General features: G+C 42.1%; 1 protein-coding gene across 1 annotated transcript in view; it reads left to right on the top strand.

Annotated features, from left to right (window-relative positions):
* The first annotated feature begins 4013 nt into the window (after nucleotides 1-4013).
* LOC149932482 (cell adhesion molecule 4-like) overlaps nucleotides 4014-22447 on the top strand; it is a 105102-nt gene continuing 86668 nt past the window's right edge. The window contains exon 1 of the mRNA XM_090156095.1: nucleotides 4014-4065. The gene's annotated coding sequence lies outside the window, so the exon portion shown is untranslated. The remainder of the gene's footprint in view (nucleotides 4066-22447) is intronic.

Genomic DNA, 22447 nt, shown 5'->3' with positions numbered 1-22447 from the left:
GTCTGACAAAAGGAATTAGAAACGAAATGTCTCCCCAGCCCATTTTTAGCAGACGCCCATCTACCCCACGTATGATATTTCGCCTAAGTACCGTGACTCATCCCATTGTCTTCATTTCAAAAGAAAGCCGAATTGTCATTTTTAATAACAACGTTTCATCAGAGGACTGGAACGTGGTGTTCCAGTCCTCTGATGAAACGTTGTTATTACAAGATTCTGACAAAACAAATCTACTGTGGCAATATATAACTAGGATTTAGTTGAATCTGCAACTACATGTTGGGTTGAGCGAAAGAAAATGTTTGGTTTGGATCAGCTAGTAAATTTTCTACGAGACAAAAATACATTTCAGAATACGAGCTAAGATCCACCTTAGCAACTATTTTAAAAACTATATTCATAATCATAATCAGCTAGGCTAATACCCAAGGCACCGCCTTAGGCCTAAGTCATCAAGCGACTTTTAACGCCTTTAATTCAGGTGGCCGGGTTTCAACGCGTAGGAGGGTGATGGCAAGTCCGGCAAGCCACGCGAGCCAACAGCTCCCTACACTAACTATTACCGTTAACCTCTTCAAGTTTTTACGGAAGGGGAAACCGAAGAGCTCGGGGGGAAAACCCCTTAAACCAGTGGGGAGAGAACTTGCAAACTCAACGCGGAAGGAGTGGTTTCGAGTTTTCATCCAGTGCCACAAGTTGAGATCAAACTCGGCTCCTCTGGCTGCGAGGCGAAAGTGCTAACCACTGAGGGATGTTCGAGGAGAGGGGTTTCTAGGACGGATTATCCCAAATACATTTAGAAAACGTTTCACTGACCATCTCCCGTTGTTAATCGGGAGCTAAAGAACACCTGATGGTTTTTCCACAACAGTAGTTTTACTCAACGGAATTTTGGTTTCTCCCTATATTTAGTATCTATGGCTCGTAAATCATGGAAAATACATGGTGTCATCTCTAATCCAAGGTGTCATTAGTGTATTTCTTACTAGTTAGCCTTTGAAGTCGTTCTTTTTACAACTAAGGGTAAATCCCTCAATCCATACTCAACGCGTATAAAAAGGACTCCAAGTCTCCACGATGGTCAAAGTTTCACTTTCCATTCCAAACGGTTAAAATGGTTATTGGTAAAATACCGCTAACAACAGAATGGTTGGAAAGTGAATTGGCAGATGATGATGAAGATGACTTCCCAGAGACTATTTCATCCGTTGATACTTTCCCCATATTGCATGACGATGATTTGTAAGTATTTCATTTTATTTGGTTAATATGTAAGGAATATTTGTCATTAATTACTAATTCGTATCAAAAATCAAAATTTTAGGCCAGAGATTCCAACAGTAGACCGGTTTCGCCCTTTTGGGGCTCATTAGTACTGTGTAGGAACTCTGGCTATCCTCGGAAATCTGCCGATATTAGTAAAACTAATACACAACTAGGTTTTAGTTGAATCTGCAACTACATGTTGGGTTGAGCGAAAGAAAATGTTTGGTTTAAATCAGCGAGTAAATTTTCTACGAGCCAAAAATACATTTCAGAATAAGATCCAACTTAACAACTATTTTAAAAACTATATTTCGGAATAAAACCAAAAACCGAAAGCACGTTATACGAATTGATCTATGACTAAAATTTCCATGTTCTTGGAATCCATTAGCATTAGAAAATCCATCAAACAAAAAGGATAACGAGTATAATTCCCTCGACCAAATAGTTGCGAGATAAACGTTCAATAGTGAGTTCGCTCTCGACGATAATGGCCTATTATTAAGTAACTTTTCCTTAATCAAAACCTAGACCAAAACTTATATAGTGACAAATCAAAACTAATGACGTAATCTAAGCATTACCGAAAAAGCGATAAATAGAAAATTGTTTAAATAATGAAGTGTTGGATTCGAAACGAAGGGCACTAAAGTGTAGAATTTGGGGTAAAACTCGCTGTGGATGGCGTCTCGTCTTAGAGCGGGAAAGGGAAGGGAATAGCTCGAAACGAACGCTAGGTAAAGCTAATTGCATTGCTATAGCAAAGCTCGCGGTGCTTCGAAGCGGAGAGACTGAGAGACTTTCGGCGTAGAAAAGCGTCATAAAGTATACATAGGATGGCGGAATATAGCTGCTTTAGACATATTTCATTTAAGGTCTTTGAGACGCGAATGACAATTACCAAGGCGGAATCGTCGCCGGATTGAAAAGACAAAGAGAAGGATCGCGGAGCGGAAAGTTTGCGCCGCGATGGCACGAGGGACGCTTGGATGTTTATAGTAATGAAAAGGACCATTGGCGGACGAAAAGCGCTCGAGGATTCCCATTATAGCTAATATCAAACGAAACTAGTCGTATAGAGTGGCGTATATAATACGGCCGAATGGCGCGACCGACGCCGCGAAATGAACTTTCCGTGTAAGAGATGTCGCTAGCGTCGCTTGACGGAATTACGCCCCTCGCGTTTGTTTTAACACTATCTTAATCTGCCTTTTACCGGTAATAATAGACGCGCTTATCTATTAAGGGATTTGGGCCGAAATAATACCGGAGAATTCCTAAAGCGACGGAAAATTAAGCGTAAAATCAAAAAGGAGGTTTCGACCCCCCGAAACGCCTAAAGGGAATAGAATAATACCACAGCACCATCCAGAGAGAGAGAGAGAAACATTGTAGGAAAGAGAGAGAGACAGAGAGAGAGAGAGAGAGAACGCAATGGCACGGTCCGTAACTCGATAACTAATACGCATTAGTCGGTTTCGGAAAACGGGCTCCCCAATAGCGAGATATTCCCTATAATTAGTTCTGCCCCTCCCCCCTCCCTCGGTGGTTTCGGATGGTCGTATAAAATGCGCTTTTCCGCCGGAAAACGCGACCGACTTATCCTCCCACACGAACGCGTCTAACCCCTCCATCCCGACAACTAACCAAAACCTCCTTATTTAATAGGGTATTCGTAATTAAACGGAGGGACTGAAGGGGAGGCGTGGGAGGTCGCGATCCGGCGACGTTTCGGGCTTTTCTCTCGGGAATCGCTGGCCACCACGAATAATTTATAGAATCTATAATCTTAATTCCAAAATCAACGAGGTCCTCGGATAATCTTCTCGGACGATAATTAATAACGAGCTCGCCCATCTCTCTTTCCTACTATTACCTTGTTTCGACATTAGCCAGAGTGCCACCCCCTCCCCCTTGGGGCCACGACCGACACCATCCCATTTAAAAGGGAGCTAACTACCGCGTTGAGCGCTGTCCGCTTTTGCCCTTTGGCTGCTTTATACCTCCCCCATCTTCTTTCGGTGGCAGTCGTTTTTTGCGTTGGTGGGCAGGGAAAAGATCCAGAGGTCGCGGCTTCCGTATCTGTTTTTTTTTTAATTCTAATCCTAGTTCGTCAACGACTTAGTAGATGGCGAGACTGGACCATTATCCGCGCGAAAAAGGCAACGCGCTGAAAACTTTAGTGGAATTTGATGGGAAAAGAGAGAGGCGCGTTTGGGGGAACGAATTTCTCTAAAATCGTTCGCCACAAAGGCTTACGTCCCGATCAGCCGGCCCGCGAGAGGGAGGGGGAAGCGCCCCGGTACTGCCCCGTCCCTATATAGTAGAGAGAGAATGAAGGAAGTTTCTCTCGTCTCAGCGCGCTCAACGTTGGCGCAAGAAGAGAGAGAGAGAGAGAGAGAGCGAGGCTGATCAACGCGGCGCCGGAGAGATTCCTGGCTCTCTTATTTCAGTGGAGAAGATTCGGGTCGTTCGGGCACTTCGTCATTCCGTTCCACGAGGTTGGGACCACCTTCTCCGAGTCTAGACTCGACTGAAAGTCAGCATCTGCTTCGTTCCTTCGCGCTATAGACGCGGTTAAACCGACGGGCGAGAGAGGTGTCGACGATTTAATCGAAAAGATTTTTATTCTGGCGTATATAATTCGGGAAAAACATATATCCGAGAACAACGTACTGTCTTTAATCAAATTGGCCACGAGGCGAAAAGGATACCCTCTTTTCTCGAACGGACAATCGGGCGTCTAGAATTAAAAAAAATCAGGCTTCGTAACGACGGTTCGAGATACATCCACCGAGGGTAAGTACCGGCTTTTAATTAAAGTTATTAATATTATATTATATATCAAACCCCCCAAACTATATAAAAAATACGAAAATAGAAATGGCCATATTTCTCTCGAAATAGAGATGTCAAAAGAAGCGTCAAATTTTGTCCTTCGTAGAAATACGTTTTTATTGCTCGCTGCCAGAAAGCGAATGAGAATGTCAGAGGATAAAGGGTGGCGCTGTTGCGGAAGGGGCCGACCTTTCAATATATATCATAGTCGTCTTCGAACTTCTTAAAAACATAAACAAAGTTGATACCAGCGGGAAGAGATGATAGAAAAATACTCGTCTATATATTGGAACGTATATATATATTTTAGGAAGAGGAGGGGGCTCGTACGTCACGGAAGCTGAGAAGGACGATTTCTCATTTCAACAAATATTTTCGGCGACTGGCTTCGAAATACGGCGTTTTGTTCGGAAGATGGTGTAAAGGGAAGGGGGAATGGTCGTCTTCGGGGCAGCTGGAACCCCGCTTTTCCAGCGGGTCTCGCGCAGAGACTCCTCTCTTCCATACGGCTTAGATCGCGGGAGGACCAAGAGCAAAAACAAGAAAGAAAAGAGGTCGAAAGAGAAAAGGTTTCCGTTTTACTCTCCCCTCTCTGCACTCGCTTTTACCGCCCATATGGATGCGAGATAGTTTGCTTGATGGATTCAGTTTCAGCTCTGAGAGGGGTCCGTCCTTATCCCTTCCGAATAAGAAACTTTACCGTGATCAATCGGGCCATTGTTTCACTAATGCATACCACGATATAAAACTAAGAGTACTCTTAAAGTTGGTGAATATAGGTCAAAAAACCTGTTTGAAATGACGAATCTTAAAATTAAGTTTCGGCGGCCGACATGATCCCAACACGTTTGTGTATGGTAGGCTTATTTTATCTTATACCCTGATATGTAGTGGTATATTAACACGCAATATTTTTTAAATTGATTAATTGTTCGGTATGAATAAATATATTAACTCTGTATAAAAATAACAAACCACATTTAAACAAATCCACCCGTTCAAATAAAAAACAAAAAACATGTGTATGACATTTTGACAGCGATCATATTCATACGTTTGTGTTGGCTGAATTAAAAAAACGAACAAGATATAATAGATACAAATATATAAATAGGATAAGGGCACCTTCGGTATATTCAGTAGAAATAAATGACAAAATAGTACGAGAAGATTGTACTAAAAATCACGAGTTAAGACGTATTAAAAGTAAGGTATTCTAACTATATCGTCATTTATTTATAATATTTTCACCATTCATATCCTATAATTTTATAGGAGAATACCAGAAAATCTTCAGAAGGGTAAATTAAGTCACTAGCTAATCGAGTCCCATATTTTCTGAAAAGCTTCCAAAGATTTAAAATTCCATTTGTCAAAACCAAGTCCGGTGATTTGGGACACTCTGACCATAAACCAATCGTCCAACTTTCCCAGTTTATTTAGGGCGTGTTCTCCAACTTTGGGTAATGTCTTTAACTGAAGCTTCTGGGTTTTACCCGAAGATGTTGGCGTATTCGATCAGACTGTTGATACCCAAAGATGTTGGCTAACTTTGCCCGATACACTCAGAGGAAAAGATACATGATTTTTTCCAAGTAAAAGATTACATTACGAATATTTAGAATAAAACAATGTAAGCCGTCATTTGAGCGGCTATTTTTACTAAAAATATTGAGTAAACGAGAGTCGTATCATTTCCATAAATCAAATTTAAAATATTCAAAACAAAATAGTACAACGTTTAATATGTAAATATTGAATAAAAGTCAGGTCCAAAGCTAATCCCGCGTCAACCCTTTTTTTGAAGGGATAGGAAAATACGATAGGGATACGGGGAAAGAAGGATCAGGCCAGGGGAGGAAAGAGGGCTTTCGATAGACGGAAGCAAACTGGGCGCTGACGGGCGAGAGTGGCACCTTCTGGCGTTGACAACAGCTGGAATCGAGTCCCAAAAACGGAATAACGGAGTCAATACGTAAAGCGCTCAACCGTCGCGTTTATTTCGCCCCCTCCCTCCCCCGCCTTCAATATGAACCGAAATTGAGTCCGAGTCCGCTCCGGATATAGCTTTTCTCGGCGTCCAAAAAGGGGACAGACCGGGCCAAAAGTGATAGAGCTGGTGTAGAAAGGTTATTCCGATAAGTTTTCGAGGAATTTGAAAAATTCCCAGGAAGGCTAATTCAAATTTACAAGTGATCGATATTGGCCTATCGACCGACACGCGTCGTAAATGGAGTTTTGTAGCGGGTATAAATATTCTCCAAGAAAGCGAGGAGAAAGGGGACGTCGTTTGAAACGGAAATTAGAAAATTTACCGTTGACAATTAACGTTTTCCACCGAATTTCGAGATTAATTAAGAAGCTAGAAAAATTAACCTAAATTGTTTTCGCTAATTGAAAAGACGCCCTATACCGCGTAGTAGAGACATTCTCTAGTATTGGCACTTTCGGGATTCCTGCGGGGGCTTTAGCCTATACTAGATATTTCCGAATACTAGTAAACGGATGGGGGGGGGGGGGCTAGGAATCGGGGATGTAGAGAACCAATTATTGGAGAAAGAAAACCTTTAAGTAAGAATAAGACTGGCGAAGGCGGGTTATTAGGATTGTAAAAGTTTCTAGACATTCTCCCCCATCTGGCAACACTGCCCCGGCTCTTTTCTCCTAGGAGTCTCATTGGCGCGGCTGTGATGGGGCTCTCTGACCGTTAGACTCGGGTCTGATAATGAATTTACGTAGAGTCGCAATTACGGAGATTTCCTTTTATTAGAATTTCTTGGCTGTAAAAGTTTCAATGGAACTAGAGCACTTAATTAGACTGGCCTCTTCACTTTTTAGCCGAGCGGCCGAATTTACATTTCAATTCTTACGTATATACGATTGTACGTAGTCGCTAGCGTACGGTTGTGTGCTTAAGAGAGACAGCAATAAGAGAGAAGTGGCGCCGAAATGAATTGCAAAGAGGATAAAAGAGAAACCGCGCTCTATCCCGATATTACTGAAGAACAGAGCGCCGTTAGACCTAATCACCAGGCAGCGAAGACGACGGCGAGGGACAACGCTAAGTGTTTGAGGGTGAATGAAGGCGGACAGTGGCGGGTGTCGGGTACGAAGACGCGCCTGCAAAATCAACGGACGACGATGACGATTTCATTTTGCACCTTGCTTAGATTGCGCGCGCCATCAGAGGGTAGAGATAGACCCCAGCCAACCTCACCTCCCTAAGCTTCCCGGTCGCTGAGACTCTGTTTCTCTCCCTGGGCTCTTGATATTTATTTCCGTCGCTCTCCCCCGAGTGAACGCGCGCCGCTAGTCGCCTAGACACGATTATGAGTGTAAGAATAAATTTGGCCCCGGGAAATTCTAGTAATTAAGATAAGGGCCCGAGCGTGGCCCCTTCCTTATTAAAGACACGGAGCAAACTGCGCGGAGAGCCGCTCCACCACACTCGCCACGCGGGATGTCTCTATTGTCCTCATAGTCTGAAGCCAAAAACCAAGACAAGGTGTAAGGGTAAAACCGGCATCTCTGAAATTTTACCATTTTTAGAAAAATAATAATAAAAACATTTAATAATAAATGTTGACTTAATATTTAATTAAGCCCATAGGAGCTGACTACAATCTCAAATAAACATTTCTATATCAACACTTTAACAATCGAACCAATTGAAAACTTTCTGCCGTTGGAGACTATTACGTAGAAACTGGAAAGCCCTGAGTAAATATGACGTATATATAAAGCCACGTCTTGTTTTTTAATTATAATGCAATCCTTATTTTATTAAAATAACGTCTTATTAAACAGGCAATGTAACGAGAATGTAGACTAATGTAAGTTTCCGAGGACTATTCGTAAAGATAGGGGCGGAACGAAAGAGGGAGCGATTATGGATAGCAGGCGGACGCTCACTGTGCCTAATTAAAACGAGTCGGCGGTGGCAGTCGCCAGAATCTGGTCGTGCGGAGCGCGTAAAAACGGCGGCAATAATATCGGAAACATAGAGGCGCTTAAAGAGGACCGAACCGAACGAGGAAAGGAAAGCTTTAATTGGTCCTTTTCGGACGGTCAGCCGATTCACCGAACCGCGTCCCCCGAGATGCTCTAGCTCGGAATTCTCCGACTCTATATCCTGACGGCGCCGGAACCGTCCGTGGAGGTAAAGGGGAAAGGTCAAAATAGACCGGAAGAGCCTTATCCGTAAAGGCGAGGGGGGTGAAACTCCACGCCTCCCTCCGTTCCTTAATTTTCTCCGACGCCGCCACTTTCACCTTCAATCTGGTTTTTCTGCTTTGTAAGACCTTAAGAATCCGATCAGGCTCATTTAGCTCGAGATCACCTACTCCTCCTCCACTAGCGCCGCGGTATTTCTTACAACAAGGGCGAAACTTTACGATACCTTAACTGGCTGGAGCCGAACGGAGAGAAACCAATTAATCTAAAACGGGCATCCTTTACGCGATAGCTCTTTCTTCTCTGGCCATAGAAACCGAGGCAACCGTACACCCTCCATCTTTTTTTTTAAAAAGATATACCTCTTTATTGAAGACAACCGTTTTTAGCCACCTTCCTCCCACTCGTTATATCCGGGACATAGGTAACTTTTATTAAGACCTAAGGAATATCCACTAATAACCCCGCGGGGCCTACGCGTGGACTACGATATTAATGATCGAAAAACACGAGCTAAATTTAACGATAATTACAGCAGCGATTGAGAACCCCTCTGATTTTTTCTTAGGAAGAGGAGAGGATCTTGCTTACAGACATTTAGGTCTCATTAAAGTAATTAAGAATAACTACGCGTCGTGATTTGGCCGCGCGTGTCCACCCACTTTCCAAAGTAAATTTACGCGTTCCGTTACGAGAGGTCACGACCATTGGCGCAATCAGGAAGGCGAACTTTCTCTATAACGCGCGGAGTTACACAAGTCCACCCTTTCTTTAATTAATATCTGAGTGCGCCACTGGTCATGATACTCTACCGTGGCATGATCTACAGTTTTCTGGAAAGACAGAGTATACGAAACTGAGAAAAAAGTCGTAATGGCCCCGATTCTGTAACTGATTTAAGAATTAGTAGGGAATGTGAGAAAACTAGCAGCATAATCTAGATTGGTGTGGAATAAATGCCGAATAGCGAGGTGGGAGAGCCTATATCGGACTGAAAACAACTAAAGGGCAAAAGTTCTGTACTGGGGTCGGAACGTAAAAGGGTACAGTCGTTGTCCGGTCCGGGTTCAGATGGTAATTGACGAAAAAAGTGCCAAACCCGGCTTTAAGTAAAAAAAAATTGTAGAGGTTAAAGTTAGTGTAGGGAGCTGTTGGCACCTTCCTACGCAATTTAGCCCGGCCACCTGAATTACAGGCAATAAAAGTCGTTAGAAGACTTGGGCCTAGGGTGGTGTCTTGGGTGTTAGCCTATCTGATTATTTTTATTATTATTACATTCTTAAGAGCAATATCCGGCCGAGGCTACCGCCAACCTCCAGGGGTAATCCGAGCTTGACCATCACTAGTCTCCACAGACTCAACCCATCGAAGATTCGCGAAAGTAACCCGCAGGAAATTATAGTAGCTATTATAGTAGCTACGTCATGGGGAAACCGGCGCTCTGACAGTCACCAAAGTCGGGGTAAACCTCGACCGATGAATACAAAGCAAAAGTAAAAAGTTAGTCGTAAAATAAAATGCACAATCCTAAAACTGTACTAATTTAAACTACATCATATGTTAAAGGAATAATCCAAATATTATTCTACAATTGGAAAGATGGTAAAGCGTTGTAAAAGTGAAAAGTTGAAATTTAGACCTCGTTAGAACATAGTTCTGGGAAATAGGTTGTTCGCGAGAATGACTTATTATTACGACATTCACAAAACTTAGATTTAATGTTTAGAAAAATTGAAGTAAAATGAGGCACACCCTTCTTTTACGAGTTCTACCTCTTTCTAAAGACACGGTCACAATATCGTTTGAAACCAGATCAAAACTGGAAATTTGCGCTGATTTAAAAAGGGTTTTAAGGTCTGATGTTTTTCCGTTCAGTTTTAAAAAAATTGAAACACTGTACAAACCCTTTGCCATAAGAAATTATTGGTTCTTAACCGTGTCGTAAACTACAGAAACACAAATAATTGAATCTATTTATAAGAAGGTGAGATGGAAGAGCCTCTCAATCCGTTCAAAGACATTAAAGGTGGACATTAAATCCTCTTAAGCTCGGCCTCCTCGTCCGCCAAATAGCGCCGAGTAATATGGAAGCAAACTGGCCGTAATCCTCCTTACAAACTAAGTAGAGCGTTTGAGTAAACCCCGAGTGGTTCCACTTCGGCGTTCTACCAACACGAGTTTCGCCAGCCTCTCGACGCGATTCCTTACCGCGTACCGTCACGCTTTCCGAAAAACCGCCAACCATCGTTATGTTCAAGCACCCGAGGTACAATGATCGTACGTCGCGGAGTTCTCGGAGACGAGTAACACTTGGCGAAACCTAAACTACGCTTTATAGAAAGCTTTTTTTCTCTCACACTCGGTTCCAGAGTTCGGCTCGTTCTCGGAAATAAGGAATCCTCGAAACGCGAGGTGCCAGCGAAAAAAGCGCCGAGAAGAGGGAACTATCGAAGAAGAACCGTCGCTCTATGCCCTGGGCTGAAAATCTGGAAGTTATACATAAATAATCCATCCCGCAGCTGTATCGCTTATCTGAGAAGTAGTTCTCTCACGCCTACAGCCGCTCGGCCAGGCTAATTCCCAAAAGCCAGGTTAGCTTAGAAAGGAAAGATCCCGCCAGCTTCTTTCGCTCCGAACGAAAGAAGAAAAAAGTTTTATCAGAGCTAAAAGAGTTTGCGAAGACGAAATGAAAATCTTTGGGCTGTCTCGAGAGCCGGGATAGTGGCCCGGATAGATCGCGCCGGAATAACTTTTCTCTCTCGTTCTTTTCTTCGGGGTATCCCGGGCTTACGGTTTACCGGGGAAATTAACCTAAATTATCGATTTAAGCGACTATAAACGACGATTTCGACGAGAAAGGGGAAGAAACCCCTCAAAGGCGAGCTTCTCCTAGTTCTCGCGTCGATGGTGATTGCATTTTGCGGGTAAACACTCGGAGGAAGGGCACGATATTTAAAGTCGCAGTCGACCGTGACAACTGCGAAACGTACCTCGGAGCGTCCTTCGGGAAAACATCGAAGCGATACGTATCGGAATCGCCGGCGAATGTCTATTAGCCACGACCTCGTGTCTTACCGAAATAGCTGATTATACGGGAGTTGTTACGTAGTGGCCAGAAAGAAAAAAGTAAACGACTTGAAAAATCGAAATAAGGCGGAGAGATATAAAAGGCGATTCGAAAAAGGCATTCAGCGAAATTAAAGGACAAATTGCGGGACTAAAGATGCGCCGTAAATAAAAAAAAGTTAAAGGAGGAATAACTCTGCTTCACCGATTATCCCGTCAATCGTTTCGCGTTTTACTTAAAAAAAATATATTATCGACAACACGCCCAGACCCGGTTCGGATGAAAAAAACAAAAAAAATTGGGCACCGGTAAAGTCGGGTATATTATCCCGCAGCCAACCCACCCATTTCGCAAACGAGCCCGCGAATGGACGTACCTTTCGAGTTATGGCGCGCAGGTGCACTTTTTACCAGCCGGACCAGCGAGTGGCCAAGTAGGTACATTCGCCCTCGTGGACTGCACGGACAACTTCTCAGAATCTAGAGTTTTATACGTAAGTCATGCACGCGCTTCGAATCGTTTCCGAATGCTAAGCAGCAGGTGCCTTTATAGTCGCGGTTCACCTCCTAAATCGACGACTCCGACGTAATAGATCGGGGGGCTACTTATAAGGCATATTTTGTTTCTCGGAGGTACGTGGATGATGAATGGGATCGCCGCGATCTTTAACTCTCATGGCTTCTTTAATTCGAACGCGTCGATAGGGTGGTTTTGGTTGTTTAAGCATTCTTAATTGTCGCGCCGATACGTATATACGCTATTTAGGCCTCTGGTTAACTGAGCTTCGAATGAAGGGCTACAATCTGTCTTAAGAGGTCTTTAAGTTCGCCTAATGACATTTTAACGAAGCTCCAGGGTTCTCAATTTCGTTTTGATGCCGTGGAAGTGATTCATTCCCGGCGCTTCGAATTCTCAAGCCGTACGTACCGGCCCGAAGAAATTTCTTAACCATTAGTTTCTGGCTCGGGATAAAGACTGGCGAAAGCGGCTGGAATAACTTCTCGTAATTGCAGGAAGAGACTAAGGCAACGGAAGGTTTCCATTTAAATTATTCCGTCGATGGGAAGAGCAATGGAGGCGTTCTAGAGCTTCGTTTCCACCAATATTATCTCCGATTAAAGAGAACTTAGCGCGCCAGCAAAGAAAGATTTAAATATTTAAAAGGAGGTGAAAGAGCAAATAACACGCCAATGCGGACGTTATGCTTCAAGTATTCTTTATATGAAATAATCGAAATATTTCCCTTTTAAAGAACTTTAACCAACTACCGGACGTTTTTCCTACACAGCGACATTATAGATTTATGCCTGGCAAATTAAAGAATGTTTGTTTGTGGGTAACATTAAGTAGCACCGAGCAAAAATATTTCTAGCGCTCACTTATTACGTGAGGGATTTGGTTCGAGGGGTCGGACATTCAAAGAAATCCCGATAACTTTCCAAGAAATCCAGAAATCCAACGAGAAATCTCGAAATCCGGCAAGAAATCCAGAAATCCGACGGGAAATCCCGAAATCCCAGGAGAAAACACGAAATCCGACAAGATATACTGAAATCCGGGGAAAAAAGTTAAAAAATCCGAAATCCACCCTGAAATCCCGTACACCTTTTTGGTGAATGCCGACCCCTCGATTTGGTTGGCTGAAAGCGAAGTGAGAACCACGTCATATCGGTCGGTATTCAATTTAATATTCGCTGAACGAGAGAGTTCTTCCGTTTGTTAACGCTAGCCAAACAAATTAGTCAGGACTAACGAGAAAATAAATAAAAAGCGGAAAGCTCGTTCCGTGAACCCCTTCTATATATATCGAGCTCCGGGAAAAACTTCATTTAGAAAGGGCCACAGTCGGTGCTGTCGTACTCCTCCGTCTCTCTCCGGGCGCTTCTAACCCTTTCCATTTGTACGTAGCGAAGATCCTCCCTCTCACCTGTCAGTTCGAGGAAAACGGGGAAAGGGGTTGAGTTTGCGAATTCGGAGTAAAGTGTCGGATAACGAATGACCGGGACGGAGGTTAGGTTAGGATCGCTTTTGGGTCCCGAGTATAAACCGCTTTCAATTATCTCTTAGCTCGCAGGAGTTTTCGCGCCCGTTCCAAAAACAAACCTTTCAGTTACTAAGCGGACATTGATAAATTCATCCCCGATATATCTTAAGGCGGGGGAAGCGTCACGTGATGCAACCAGAAAGGACGTTCGTACACGCCGTTGGCGAGAGAGGACCGGATCGAGAAGCGCCATTTTGGAAGGCTGACACGTCTTGAATATAGACGTAACACCGAGGTCCTTACACGTGTCAAACCTGCCCTACATAGTCTAGGTTCGCTCTTGATCGATGACGCTGTCCGAAACGCTGGCCACGAGACCATCGGCCACTCGCGCCTTTCTACGCGTCCCTCGCTGGTCGCTTTTCAACGTCACCGCGGTCAGCCAGTCCCGCTAGGTTTCAGAAACAGAGAGAGAGATAGGTACGGTGCCAGGCCAAACACCTTGGAAGAAACCCTAACTGGACCAACTGTCTGCATGCTCAGAAACTGATAAACCGATCATAATGGAATAGGGATGAGGAGCGAGAGAGAGAAGGATGAAGGCGCGCTGGAAAAACGATTTCTTCGATTGACGCTTTCGCTGGAACGGCCCAAGGAGAAGTGGTATAGGCCCCTTTACTGACAGGAAAGAAAATAAACTAAGATAAACTCAATTTCCGGTCTTCATTAGCTATCGTTTGCCCAAAGGCTTCAATAAATTCTTTAAAGGGCTTCTACAATTACCGCTCGTCTATTTTTTAGAGGATATTTTATATAATTTATACATTAATTGAAAAAGATCGATATATATTCAAGAATGTATTTATTTATAGTTAGAGAGAATGACTACATGATGAGACAATCCGCGGGCATCATAGAATAATGATTCCCTGGAATGAGAGTGAAAGGGAAAACCAGCGTGCGCTTCGATCACGTCGGAAGACTTCAGTTTCAGGGAATAAATGAGATACGGAGCTGATTTCATTTATTTTAAAGGGGAACGGCCAAGCTTTTCCAAATATGGCCTTATTTCCTTATCAAAAGATTAACAAGACGTTCAATATACTAACACGTACCTTTTTTTGTCTTGAAAAAATAGCTTTTGGCCCAAAAAGTTGAAACGAAAAATAACGCCAGTTGTTTTGGTTTGAATTTTCGCCGCCATCTTAGGGGCTGCCGCCAGCGCCCCTAACCCCGTATGAGCGATTTGCGAACTATCCTAACTTTTAAAATCGCGCAATTTAGGCTTAGGTTTCTTAAAACTGGAACGCGCCGAGCGTGCAAAAAATATTTTTCGCGTCTTCAGCAGCGCGCGCTTTTACGTTATTTTTCCTACTCACCGACTTCTCACCAGGTGTCGCGGCGGACGCGCGCTTTTCGATTTCCCGAAATTTCTTTATTTTATTAAAAATTAACCACTCAATATTTTTTGATGCGGTTTTCGCCATTAATTTTAGTTTTTAATGGGCTATAGGGCTATCTAACTGGTTAAAGCTTGACTGTTCCCCTTTAAGCGTGAAGTGGACTGGGTTTTAGAAATCTTCTCAAAATAGTCATCCTCCCCAAAGTAAAAATAAATACGTTAAAAAAGGCTACGTTACTTTATTTAAATCGAAGGGCTGATCACTATCCGTAATCGATGTACGAGATTGTACCTTTGACTGTACTATAGTGATTACGTAATCGATTACAAATTTAGCACTACCAAAGACTGTATACTCGCTGTAATCGGTGTACAGAATTTAAAGAAGTGGCTAGCCCTAGAGGCTTGCGCCACCGCTAAACGCCACCGCCGCCGATACACTTTATTTTTGGTATATTTCATTTACGCGAAAATAAAGATATTTGAACAAGACGTCGAACGTCAAATTTTGGTTTTCGGATTTCGGTCGACGTAGAGTAATAGCATTTTCACTTAGCGTCAATAGATTCCAGCATTGCTATCTTGGCTATAGAGAGAGTCACTAATATAACCAATGCTTATCCACATTTTAATTCCCTTTAAATTTAAATGTTGCGTGGTTTATCGATATGTTTCCCTCCCCCCTTTTCCTTCTTCCCCGGTTGACCCTAGTTTTCCGTTAGTTCCTAACTGCGCCGCCAGAGGGCACATTTAACAATGACCCGATGCAAATATTCGGAAACGTGGTGTCCCTGTGTGAAGTACATTAATTAGTCCATGGAAGGACTAGTACTAGTTGGTATTGCCCTTGCCCTTCTGGTCGCTACAAAAAATAGCTCTAAAATTTATACAAACGCCGGCGTACGCCGCCGTCGCCGCCGCCGATCATTTTGGCCACGCCGAAAACGCCACCGCCGTAGGCGAAAGCCGCCGCCACCGGTATATTTTGGGTCAAACGCCGCCGCCGACCAATATCAGATCGGCGCAGGCCTCTAACTAGCCCCTCGTTTTAAATTAAAAATATCCTTAGAAAAATCTACCTGATAAACGAACATTCGCTCGAACCTATAGTAGTTTAATAATGTCAATCATAGATTGAGAAAGCGTTGTCTTGTTCCAAAAATTTGCCATTTCTTTGCGATAAAATATTCCGTTATTCTTATTAGCTTTGTCCTAAGCATAAACTTAAGCATCAAAATAAGGACTTTCTCGTTCATGTCAAGAGTTCCCACTTCCACCCAATTTTGTTTTGTAACAGAAATGAATCCAATACACGTTTTATTTTATCCAAAAAGGAAACCGCGTTATCTAAACCACAATCACATTGTTCCATTATGATTCAACTAAAAGCCGAAATAACGGTCGTTCAGATATTGCCCATTTCCCTAAAAAGTAACCGAGGAAGGTATAGAAATTTTGATATCATACAGTCGTTCCCTCTTTACCAATAAACGAGAGAAGAAAAATAAAACATGGCCGTTATTTCCTCGAGCAATAACCGTAAGAGAAAGGAAAAACACCGAAAACCCTCGCGTGTTTCGTTTTTTATAGGCACTCGTATACTAGAAATTTAGCTAGGAAAGGGGGACAAAATGGGGGTAGGAATGAGAAAGGATCGCTTAACTGTATTCCGTATTGTAGCTCCGGCTGTTACTAGTCGGAGCATAATTTTTGAATATAAAAAACTCTTTAAGCAAATTTAATATCATAATCGCTCAAAAGCCGCGCACCCGTTCTAAAAAATAGCTTTAATCATAAAGCCTTTGAAAGTAAGCTATGTCGGAGAGAAAGAACGCTCGAACGCCAATGCTACGCGGAATAGCTCGCTTCGACGGGGCAGAAGATGGAGGGGGATGGAACAAGCCCAAACGACTAAACGCCGGAGAAAGAATTATCAATCTCGGATATATATCCCGAGGTATATATAATATACTCGTGTCGATACGTGTATAAAAAGTATAATGAGAAAAAGACGGTAATAGGAAATCAATGTTATCTTTGGATAATCGTTATTGACCGAGATGCAGCGAAGGATAAAGCATTATAAACATTGGTAAAAAAGGGAGAAGAAGATTGAGAAGAGGAGAGAAAGGGCCCCCGTGGAAAACCATCGGATTTCCGGAAGGATTGCGAGAGAATGGAATTACCCAATGTGAAAATATTATCACTCCATTTACAATGCAATGGATAAGATATTTTATTACGCGTCAAGGCTATTCATTGCTAGATGATTAGGAAATCGATATAAATTGATATTGACGCGGTGAATGAAGGAATTTCGAAAATACACGCGGTTACTCTGCATTTTCCAAGAATCATTTTCAGCCAGACATAAGAAATATTAAAATATATCACTTCGGATTAAAGTAAACAATGATAATACTTATACTAATAATTTAATATAATAATGTATTTCCTTTCACAAAAATGCGAGATCGTTTTGATATCAAAAGTATTTGAGATTTTGTACATAGGTAAATTACCAGACAAGATTTATTTTTATTTTCGATTTGTGCATCTCTTGGCTTATAAGATTTTAATAGTATAAAATTGCATATAATAGATATCTAGTCTATCAAAATTTAACATGTACATTCGCCCATCACACTGCGTACGGTTATTTATTTATGAAGTATATTTCCCAGGTGTAATAGTTTTATATTGTCCTTTATATAATGTTTTACCATATTTTTGTCTTCAGCCCGGGCATGTTTCAAGCATGTACCTAGCATAAATAGTAATACTATATAGACTCTGGAAAATCATTATATTTTATACTACTGTTAGAATGTATCGTTATTAAAATAAGTTGCACATAGCCACAAGTTTAACTTGCTCTTGCTAATTTAATTTAAATTTTTGTCTTATGTCAATAGTTAACAGCGATTACGACCCACGATGCCGGGCTGGCTTCCCAATGCTCAATTTGAGGCCAGCTAAAATTGATAGATATACGTAACAAAGATCGATTTTTTTAAACATTTTATGTACCGTCGTTACTCGATGTATGTTTACCCTGTAAAGTATATTGAGATTTATATCTCTATAACGTATTTGAGACGTCTATGCAGTATGCATAGCATATACATATAAATGTATTTATATTTTATTTTAGCCATCATCTATTAACTTAGCGTATCACACTCTACCCGAATAGATACATTAGATATTATTTTTGCCCTGGGCCGATGAAAACGGAAGCACGACCACGATGAAGCGCAAAAAATCCAGATGCAATACGAAAAGACCCAAATGAAGAGAGTAAGAACAAACCTGGATGACGAAGCTCAGAGGGAATATCAAATAAAATCGTGGAAAAACATACCTGGACAATTTGATGCTCCGTGAAGTTCCACGATAAAACTGAATCACCGAGGCAGGAAAAACCTGGAGATTTCATAAGTAAAGATACTGTTGAAGGTTAAAATTTGGCGCGTGAAAGCTCATGGTATAAGACTTTTTGGGGTAAATGTTGAAGGTAAAAAGAACTTTACTAAAGCCAAGAAACAAAACGGTGATTGCGTGTTAATGGATAAAGACTGATAATAATGTAATCATATGTTGAATGGAATTGGTTCTAAGATGATATGCGAATATTGGGGTTTTTATAAATTAAGAATAAAAGAACAGAAACCCTTAGCAGAACGTGATAGTTAATTATTATACTGGGCAGGATTACGAACAATAGTGGAGAAGTTAAGTCAGGTAACTTTAATTAGTTAAATGTTTACAATCGATTCTATTTGTATTTTTAGAGGAAATTAGATACGTTATAGAAATTCATATATTTTTGACGAAAAATGTATGTTAATTAGGTACTAAAGATATTCAAACCTACAAACCTAGAGAAAATTAGAGGTAAGCCTCCTATTTTTCATCAGCATCGATGATGTGGTGATAATGTCCAATGAAACCATAAAACATTGCCGGTGGAAGATTTGGAATTGAGAGGGAAACTTCGCGAGGAAAGCAAGATACCATCTGACCCCTTGTTTCTTCCCTCTTTCTTATTCTGGCTACCTTAAGAGATAACCTTTAATAATCACTCAAACGCGCGTATTTTTCGTTCTTCTCCAGATTGAAATTAATGCGCCATCTTGCTCTCGTTTCTTGTCTCGGACGTTTTCGTCTTTTGTCTCACTCGTTAAGCCCTAGAACCGCGCGAAAGGTCAATTCAATCTCGCCCTATCTGCCTCTTCCCCTCATTCTTACGTGTGGCGGCATAGGAAAAACCCTTCAGCTGAAAATTGTTACCGTGGACATTTGTAAACGGATTAATTCCAATTTATGTATATTTTCTAAGAAGTGGCGTCGCTTAAATTTATGAAGATAAAAATGAACAAAGTGATTTCCAAATCAATCCGCGTGCTGGCATACTAATTTTCAACATTTAATTCGATCTTGGAATGGTATCTTAAATCTTCATTCTTAAGGTCCTTAAAATTGTAAATAAAAACTTTAAATAAACTATCTGCCATCGGATATTAATAATATACAAACATTACTAGATGGGGTGTTCAGTTTTTGATCCAACTGAAATTAAGACATAGCCAACATAAATCCAATTCTGTTTGGATCAAATGATTTCTAATAAATAGAAATGAGGTTGAATTTCGTACACATTTTCTGATGTAATTTTTGATCAAATTCGACTTTGGATCGGCCCAATTTTGGATATAATTTAGAAACAAATTTCACCCACCATTTTCGTAGGTGTGATTCCAAAAAAACAAACAAAACATTTCAAGTACATTTTATCAGGGTTACAAATATATAATTGTATAATTTCGAGGGTTATTGCACTAGAATGAGAAGACTGTCTTGGAGTATCTTCAGCGTTATTTCCGGGGAGCCAACAAATTCGGTGTCCCATTTCAAATGACAAGGGTCTCATTAATCCCAATAGGGCTGCCACTAATTCATTTTGGAGCTAAAATATGAGATTTCCATTGAGATAATTTGGCAATAGCCATTAGCGACGAAACACAACCGACTGTCCCGCGTGATTATACACGCGAAACATTTGAGAAATTTTCGTTCCATTTACCTAGGTCGTCCCAAGCCCCGGTCCCTCCTCGACCCTGGTCTCGTAATTATCAGTAATCCGCGTAGTCTAGAAACTTTTCTAATTAATTAACGAAACTTAAAACTGAAGACCGTCGAGCGCTTTTGTCTATTTTAAATCGTATAATGGCATTCATTTCCTCCGTACGGTACGTACAAACGCATTCAAAAGCCCCAGGAAACTATGGCTAGACCCGCGGTGAAACGTTATATAAATATTGTTTACGTTTTGAGTATAGTTGATTTAAAGTATACAAGAGGAGAGGCTAGTCACGGAGGGTTGGTCTAGATTCGGCGTAATATTTACCGTACGAATGATTCGGGAGCAACATAAACAGACTATAAATCGAAGGAGAGATAAGTGTATGGAACGATGGTCGGCCTCTATTTCCTTCGCCAGATACGTCAACATTTCCCGAACTAGATTCTCGAGATGCCCCCCTCTCTCTGGCGCCTGGTCTACGGGGACCCCAACGAAAGCGACGAATTTACTCACGACGTGCCGCCATACAGTCACTTCGTTCCTGTACGCGGTGCACACCAGAGTTTCCTCCCACGGGTTTATACGCCGGCAAGTCTACACTTGGAGTCCCGTATATCACGCAATAAGACCAACTCGCAACTCGGAAATGGTGGATTGACGTTCGCGTATATCCGATGGCTATTGAGTTTTATTTCTCACTTTATAAAATGTAAGACGCCTGGCTAAGAGTGGTTCCCGCGAGTGGGTTAAGAGGGCGAGTTATCGTACGAGTCTTGTACGTTTCAACGACTATATTTTAAGGTTACGACTTTTGAAAATAATCTATTGAAAGTGTCTATATTATCATATCAGGTAATTAGTAAATGACCTGACATTTTAATCAAAGACAGAATATTACGGATCGATAAAGTAGAATCTGGTTTAACATTTGGCGGATCGAACCTACGTAACAGATACGTGGAAATAAGTGGTGGGGAATTTAAAGATTGAAGAATGCTTAAAAGAAAATCAATCTGATCTGGCGGAAAGCAAAGAGATCGACTTCCAACGAGCCAGCTCAGAGTCGATGGCGCTGGTTACGATTGAAGGGCGGCCGCGGTAATGGCTCTCTGGTCGTTCACGCGTGACGCTACCTCCTTCGTGACCGCAAAAAGAGTCCCACTATCGGTTTCCGATTAGCACGCAAATTCGGAGATTCTCCCTCTGACAGAGAGGGAGCGGTCAGAAGTATCCGATGGGGTCGCCGTCTCTCTTATAGGCAGCAGTGATACAAAGTCAGGCAAACTTCACCAGAAAACCGCTACCGCTGCTCGACGGGTAAGTTATATACGACGGGGCTGTTCAGTAGAGAACGAGAGGGCCCAGAGATCTCGTTCGGGAGAAAACGGCAGGCTGGAAAAAAGAAGAAATCTAGGCTGCAGATAAGCGTCGCTCGCAGCCTTCTTTCGCTCCGCTGAGCATCTCTCGCGGGCTTCTTCCGCCGCAGCAGAGCGCGGACACTTCGGAGGCGGCGTAAAAAGGGGTTCATGGGGGCCTATAAAAATACACAAACTGTACGAAATTCACCCCCTTTTCACTTTCAATCCCCCCTTCCCCATACAGGTATATGGATGGACGTTGGGATTCCGAGCCTCTATTAAATAGGTACGTGGAAGAATGCGGGTCGAGATAAGGGCGCCTATACTCCACCCCCCCCCCCCCCACTGTATACTAGCCAGGCGGCAAAAAAACTTGCTTCCCTACCCTATCATAACACTATAACGAACCGGTCGCGTTCTAACTTAAAAATAAAAATAACATCTTGGCCGTCAGAATTAATCTAATTTTAAGTGACGAATTCTACAGCAAACACTGTCGAATGTTAGTATATACGAATAGGGATTTACAGAGCCAGAACTAAAATAACAATTGTAGTGGGCTCGTCCTTGGACACCGGAACACTACGGTTGTAACGCTTCTAAAAAAGTAGCGAATGAACGAAGCTATTTACAATGAATTTAGCTTCTTGTTGAGAGAGTGGGCCACCGAAATGAAGAATAACTGAATTATTAACGACGAGGAATTTAACACTTTCGTCGCGAAACGATTAAAGGTAAAAATAATTTGAACGGAGCTCGTTTCCGCAAAGCTAGTGGGTATATAGGTAGAGTGCCGGTTCGCTTAACGAGCCTACTCAGAACGGCTCTCGCCATATAGCGCTGGAAATGGCTCGCTTTTTGCGCTTCGGGCCTTGGCATCCTCGAGCTCTGAATAATAGCCCATCCCCGAGAAATCGCTAGAATAGTTTGATGATACCCAAGCGCGTATTTAAAGATCTTTATTTATAGAGCCTAGCGTCGCGTTCCTATAGCGGACCCTAACGCAACCTTTAAATCGCTCCGCGTATAATACGTACTATATATTCAGAATTTATCAAGGAATATATTTATTAAACTCGGCGTAACACGCGGGTTAGTTCTAGCGACAGGGTGCGCGGATATTTACCAACACTCGCGCCACGAAAAACAAATGGTACGGATAAAAGTGAGAGCCACCGTTGGAATATTTGACTCATTCAATTTTTTATTTTATTCGAATTCCAAAGAAGGAAATAATAAAACGTTTCGGGAAGTAGTCTACGATGATGCTTCA

Source organism: Leiobunum rupestre, chromosome 8 (genome assembly GCF_980474605.1).
Source record: "Leiobunum rupestre chromosome 8, qqLeiRupe1.1.hap1, whole genome shotgun sequence".
NCBI lineage: Eukaryota > Metazoa > Arthropoda > Arachnida > Opiliones > Sclerosomatidae > Leiobunum > Leiobunum rupestre.
This window is presented reverse-complemented; position numbering and strand designations above follow the sequence as displayed.